The sequence below is a fragment of the Echinops telfairi genome, unplaced genomic scaffold (assembly GCF_000313985.2).
Source record: "Echinops telfairi isolate 266 unplaced genomic scaffold, ASM31398v2 ScPeMD7_7465;HRSCAF=8503, whole genome shotgun sequence".
Taxonomy (NCBI): domain Eukaryota; kingdom Metazoa; phylum Chordata; class Mammalia; order Afrosoricida; family Tenrecidae; genus Echinops; species Echinops telfairi.
The window spans coordinates 1,117,276-1,123,547 of NW_022111365.1; positions in this window are offsets into that span (position 1 = coordinate 1,117,276).

The window sequence follows — 6,272 nt, forward strand, 5'->3', positions numbered from 1 at the left end:
GGAAGACAGAAATTAAACCAAAAGTTCACACATTTGTGATAACTTTATTTTTTAATTAATTATTTAATTCAAAGATCATTTTATCGGGGGCTCTTACATCAATTGGATCAGGCATATTTGTACTTATGTTGCCATCATTCTTTTCTAGATATTCACTTTCCATTGAGTCCTTGGTTTCAGCTCCTTCTTCCCCACGGGACACCATTGACCAGGGGTGGGGGGGTCTTGATTAAAAATTTGGTCTATATGGACCAAATAGACTGTTCCCTAGCTTGTCGTGCATTCGTATCAAAAATCGGGACTTTTTTAAAACGCCAAAAACCGGGACTGTCCCACCAAAAGCGGGACGTCTGGTCACCTTCTTGATAAATTATAAATTACTATTGTTTTCATATCTTACACTGACCGCTGTCTCCCTTCCCCCGTGGGTTTTGTCGTTCATCCCCCTGGAGGATGGTGGTGGTGGTTGTAGGTGAGTCATTATGATTGGCTCCCCCTTCCTCCCATCTCCTTCCCCTTCACTTCTGATATCACCATTGCCACTCCTGTTCCCGGATTCCGCATGTCCTGTGCTCTGATCTCTTATCTGTACCTGTGTGCATGCTCCCGTCTAGTCCAAAGTGAGAGGCAGCACGGGGGTCATGATAGTGGGGGGTGAGGAAGCCTCAAGGAACCAGAGGAACATTGTGTGTTTCATCAGTGCTTTACTGGGCCCTGGTTAACTCATCCCTTCCCTGTGACTCCTCTACAGGGGGATGTCCCATTGTCCACAGATGGGCTTTGGGTCTCTGCTCCAAGCCCCTTTGTTCTCAACAATGGTTTTTTTGTTTGTTTGTTTGTTTGTTTGTTATGAGTCTTCTGATGCCTGTTACCCAATCCCAATGACACCTTGTGATCACCCGACTGGTGTGTTTCTCTGCTAGATGGCCGATTGTTTAACTTCAAGCCTTTAAAATCCCCAGATGCTGTATCTTTTAATAGCCAGGCACTATCAGCTTTCTTCACCACATTTGCTTATGTACCCGTTTTGTCTTCAGCAAGTTTGCCAGGAGGGTGAGCATCACAGAATACCAGTTTGTTAGAACAAAGTGTTCTTACATTGAGAGGGAGTATGAGCAGAGGCCTGAAATCCATCCACTACCTCAATATATTGCCATATAAATATATGTACATAGGCCAATGCCTCAATTTTGTGAGTTAATATATTTACTTATGTACACACCTATGCATATACCTCTATCATAGCTTTGCTTCCTAGATCATTCCTCTGTTCCCTTTTACCTTCCTCCTGCCCCACCATATGATAACTTTAAATAGTTGTATATGCCTCAAGGAAAATGAAAAAGGATGCAAAATTTAAAATTAGAAGGAGAAAGAGAAAGTGCTGAAGGGATGGAGCTGCTCTAGATAGGGTGGTGAGGGAAGGCCATTCAGAGAGAGTGATGTTGAGAACTGACCCAGAGGAAGGATACATAGATACTCACTGCAAGTCAATGCTGACTCATACTGATCCCCCTGTGGGAGTAGAAAGCCCAGTCTTTCTCTCTCCGAGTTGCTTCTGGTTTCGAACTGCTGATCATGCAGATTGCAGTCCAACTCACCATACTCACCATAACCCCTACAGGGGTGGAGAAAATGGCAGCCCAGTGGTCAATCATCCATAGAGTTCATCATGTGGGACATTTTTAAAAAACTGGTGTAGTTTCCCTGGTGCCATTCTGAGTTAATTACTTTATTACTTTATAGCTCTTTTGGTGATCCTAACATACATCCCAGAGTTAAACCATTGATCTAGGTAAATGTATTTTTAAGTGATTCACAGTGATTATCCACCATTTTTAGTTGTTGACATAATAATCTGACTATAATTTAAAATATTTTGTATTTCTCATATGTAATATTAAACAGAATTTAAAAGATTTTTTTTAAACATTCTGTATTTTACACAGGAGAAAGATGAGGCTTTCTATTCCTGCAAAGGTTTAAAGTCTCAGAAACCCACAGGGGCAGTTCTACTCTGTCCTGGAGGGTCACTGAGGGTCAGAATTGGCTCCATGGCAGTGAGTTAGAATTTTACATCTTTTCTATAATGGTGTTTCTCTCAAAATAAATATTAACACAAGGTCATCAGAGACAGTATATTGTTGTACCTAGAAACCCGGATCAGGATCTACGGCTGGACTGGATCTAGGGAATTTGAATTCTGACCAATGCTGAGCTAACAAGTAGCAGTGGAAACGTGGACAAATTATGTTACCTCTTTGGGCCTCAGGTGTTTCTCTAGAATGAACTCTATAATTCTGTGCTTGTTGCTGTTGGTGGCTTGAGTTGGTCCCGACCCATCGGGACCCCACGTACAACAGAGTACACCCCGCTAGGCCCTGTGCCCTCCTCACAGTTGTTGATATACTTTAGCCCATTGCTGTAACTAGCCCCTGTTATCGATCTATCTTGTTGAAGGCCTTCCTCTTTTTTCTCTGTCCCTCTACTTTAATTCTGGGACTCTGATAATTGGATCCATGAATGAGGACATAGTTTACAGTCTACACAACCATTAAAAGCTTGGTGGCGTGCAAGGGACAAGTCTCCAAATTGCATCCATCTCTGCACTTGTAGCCGTTTGGAGGCTTTATCAGATGCTTCTGCTGGTTTTCGATGTAATTTTCATGTGAACTGAATTTCCGATTTCCCTTGTGTAGATTCTGGAGGAAACGCAAAAATGTAAACCATACTCATCTCTCATGCTCATATCCCACTTCTCTCAACTGGAGCCCATCTGCCACGCGCCTCGTATTACTATTCCACGGTGGTAGCTACGAGGCTCTCATTAGAACTAGGACTTATCATTTCTAGTAAGAAATGGCAGGAAAACTTGTGGCCTGGTCTCTGAAATTCAGGAAGACTCTACCCACACTTCCCAGGATTGCTTCTTTCTACCTCTGCTATTTTTAACTCAAAGCAAGCAAGCACCAAGATGTAGACATTAGGGTTCTTTCCCCATCACAGCGCCACACACACATTCTTAAGGACTCAAACATGTGAACAAGCAGGAAAGATCGACTGTATATGTTTTGGTTTCTTGTTCTGCTTCCTATTTTCATCTGGTCAAAGGCACCAGTGTGTGGGGGTGGGTGTAGGGGGTGGGGGTAGGGGAAGGGGCGTATCCCTGGGCTGCTATGTGGTCATGAATTTTGCTATACAACAGGACAACAGCTAACAGGACACATTGTGGTGTGGTGTGGTGGGCAAAGCCCTGACCCCAAGTTCCTCTCCTGGGTCTGTCCCCAAGGAGCTCTAGCCAAGGAGAATCTTGTAGTGCACAAGATACACAAGGGCCTGCTGTGTAAACACCTTACCAAATCCTCATTCGGCATCAAGTTGGTAGCTTGAAATCCGTCAGGCTGCACATACTTATACCATAAAAATCAACAAATGCTATAGTTCTGTAGTTGGGTTGGGTTGCAGAACCCGCACAAGGGCCACTTACTCAACATGTATGTGCACACCATGCAAAAATCTCCCAGCCCCATCTGTGTTCACCATTACCTGACAGCACCTAGTAAAAGTGCAGAATCCCTGGACCTCTCTGGAGACTCCTGGAATCAGGAGCTTCAGGTGTTCTAACTCATTGCCACTACGTCAGTTCTGCTTACTGCGATTCTATAGGGCAGAGTAGAACTGTTCCCTTCGGGGCTCCAGGGCTGTACATCTTCAAAGGAGCAGTGAGTCTCACCTTTCTCTTACGGAGCAGTCAGTGGCCCTGCAGTGGCAGCCCAACTCCTGAGCCACGACATCGCCAGGGCTCTTCAGGTGCTCTGGCTGACTAATTTTCTGATGAGAGGTGGAAGCCAAGGGACTACACACCTGTACTTGAAGGTCAGCTCTAGCTCTAAAAATGCATCGCCGCCTGATGTGCTCATAGGTTAGTGCTTGTACTCCCATAACTGTGATTGCCAAGGGCTGAGAGCAGCACTCTTTTTTTACTGGGCCACCTCTTGCTAGCAAATCTGGGGCCTCCTTTACTCATGGCTCAGCCTGCTGAAAAGTTTCTACCTTAAGGGCCTCCTTACTTGCTCTAATCACCTTGGTGTCTGAAGTAAGGCATTTCCTAATCCCCTGAATTTTAAATCACCCTGAGCCTGGGATGGGAGATCTCTGTAACTAGCTATTCCTCATTAGTGAGGCTGTGACATGGAGGAAACAGAGACAAGGCAGCAAGATGTTCCTTTGAGAAGTGATTTCCCAGGGGAAAGCTGAAGAGCTCATGGCGCCATGGAGAGTCAGTGGTGTCCTTCCCTGCCCTGCGTTCTCCCCTGGATCTTGGAAAGTCTCCTAGTTGTACATACTCTCTACTTGCCATGCCAGACTAATGAGAGCTCGTGCTATGATTTGGAGAGGAGAGGAAATCGCTGCCAAAGAGAGAAAGAGGAGAGATCTTTTAAAGGAGATATTGTAGTTCTGAATTCGACATTACAACACCTGGAATGCTATCAGCAAAGAGACCACTGGCTCGACAGCAGATGGAAGGACTGTCTTCTTCACCCATGGAAGAGGATGTCGGGTCAAGGAAGGAGTTTGTAATGTGTGGATGAGCGGAAGAAATCACAAGGTCTGTAATACAGGTCTGTAATACAAGGTCTGTAAGGGCTGCAAAAAGTTTTTCTTGAAAGATCCCTCTCCTGCCTCCACCAGCACCAGTACTACACCGTCCTTCAATGTGACCCACCTTGCTCTTGCTCTTCCAGAACAATGGCTCCCCCTCTTGACTTGTTTCCCACTTGCCTTCCAGAATTGCTCAGAGTTCGGCCTCTCCCACTCCCTGCGACCCCTGCGAGAAGCTGTGGTCGCACTCGGCTGCTGGCTGCCAGGTTGATGGTTAGAAACCACCACTGTTCCGCAGGAGAAAGAAGCGGCTGTCTGCGTCCATGAAGATTAGGGCTTTGGAAACCCTGTGAGGCCGTTGTACTCTGCCCTGTGGGTTCGCCATGAGTTGGGGTTGAGATGATGACAATGGGTTGGGGGTACGTCCCTGCCTTTTTCAGCCCCGTCTTCCAGTATGCCTTTCCAAATCAGTCTCAAGAAAGTGGTTATGGTGCCTTGCTCTGTCTCCTTACACTAACTGAGAAGTAGCATCCATCTCCATTTTCTCTCCAGTGGTCTCCATTGCGCTCCCCACCTATCACTGGCTTTTCAGAGAAGTTTGCCATCTAGGGTAGCAATAGAATGGTTTTCAGAGCTGTGGGAGGAGGGAGTGTTAATGTCTGAGAGCCCCCAGATGGAGAGGAAAACACATTCTCTAGGAGTAGAATTTCTACCCTCGCTCCAAGGAAGGCAAGAATTTCATGTCCAAGATCTCACCCAGAATTACGATCATTTTTAATTTGCTGTAAATACATATCATGTATGCCTAGGTAAAACACATTTAACAATTTAATCCTTTTGGGGTATTCTACTTAATGATATCAATTACATTAATCATGCTGTACAACGATTGCCCTTAATTGATATCAAATTTCCCAACAGCGTAAACAGAAACTCACTGCTTTCCAAACAATGGTTCACTCTCTGTCCACCGGTCGCTGCTAGTAAACTTTATTCTCATACATTTGCCTATTGAAGAGTCTGGTCATACAGCATTTGTTCTTTTGTGATTGACTTACTTTACTCAGCATAATATTTTCAAGACATTCATGTTGTTGCCTCTGTCAAGACGCCCTGTTGCCTGATGGCTGAATACTATTCCATCGGACACAGCCGGTCGTCCTTTACTGGGCGGTTGGTTTGTTCCCACATTTGGGCTATTCAGAAAACCCGCCACTTCGAAATACTGCTAGTGGTGGTGCTGACCTGACTACATTAAGTCACAGCAACCCTGCGCAGCATTCCTGGGGTTGCAAATCTTTTCATTGCCCCCCTGGAGCAGCTGGTGGGTTTGAATGTCGGGCCTTGGGGTGAACAGTACCAGGGGCTTAGCGGTGGTCGTGGAGGTCATGGCCACGCCCAGCCCGCTCCCCGGTGCCGCGTGGAACAGCCGTGGGCTGTGTGTGGGTTCCTCCCTCTCCCCTACCCCCAAAGGCCGTGAACTTGGGGAGCTGATGCCGAGCCTGTGCTCGGTGCCCCCAGGTCGGTTCCACCTTTCAGCTACTTGGGGCGGGCTCGCCTGACTGCTTGCGCCACCCAGGGCCTCTTGGTGGAGCCCAGGGGTTCCGATCTGGGAAAGACAGCGCTGGCCGGCCCGGGAGCCTGGGAGGGAGGGGCCCGCGCCCGCGGGG